The 756-nt window shown below is 44.2% G+C and overlaps 1 pseudogene; it reads left to right on the top strand.

Annotated features, from left to right (window-relative positions):
* Positions 1-229: 229 nt before the first annotated feature.
* Positions 230-456, top strand: LOC125360897 (annotated as a pseudogene).
* Positions 457-756: the final 300 nt, after the last annotated feature.

The following is a 756-nucleotide window of genomic DNA, read 5'->3' as shown; positions in this document are numbered from 1 at the left end:
CTAAGCATTCTATCAATTACTTTTGGTTAAAAGTTTTTCTTTACTTTTTTCTTGTGGTACTAGGGTTTGAAAGCAGAGCCTTATGCTTGATTGGTTTTGCCCAAGCAAATTTTTCTGGCCCATCAGTTCGCCTACCTATAGCCCCTTGCACAGATTATAGATGTGAGCCTTCTGGGGTTACAGATGTGAGCAACTGAATAAGAACCATAAAGATTTTCTCAGGACAGCCGCCGCCATGTCCTCCGGGGCCAGCGTCAGCGCCCTGCAGCGCCTGGTGGAGCAACTCAAGCTGGAGGCCGGCGTGGAGCGGATCAAGGTCTCCCAGGCAGCCGCAAACTTCAGCAGTACTGCATACAGAATGCCTGCAAGGATACCCTGCTGGTGGGCGTTCCCGCAGGAAGCAACCCCTTCCGGGAACCCAGGTCCTGTGCTTTATTTTAAATAGAAAAGAAGTTCGCTGAGGAAGAATACCTTCAAGTACAAAGTGACGAATGCCTCCAAGTCTCAAGAAAACACTTTTCTCTAGCCTTAAATGACTATTAGATCTATTTCACATCTTTTCTGTGGCCTGATTGTATAGGCAGATTTACACAGAAATTAACGATTTTCTACTCAACTAAGGTAACTGAGTGAAGGAATACAGTTCTAAATAATAATGACCTAGTTCTTTTGCTGAAGTGATTTTGTATTAAGAGAACCACCCTAGCCACCAAGTATACCAAATACACCTCTTTCATAAGAATTTCTGGTTTTGCT

This window comes from Perognathus longimembris, chromosome 12 (genome assembly GCF_023159225.1).
Source record: "Perognathus longimembris pacificus isolate PPM17 chromosome 12, ASM2315922v1, whole genome shotgun sequence".
NCBI lineage: Eukaryota > Metazoa > Chordata > Mammalia > Rodentia > Heteromyidae > Perognathus > Perognathus longimembris.
The sequence above is the reverse complement of the archived record's forward strand: the minus strand, read 5'-3'. Positions and strand labels throughout refer to the sequence as shown.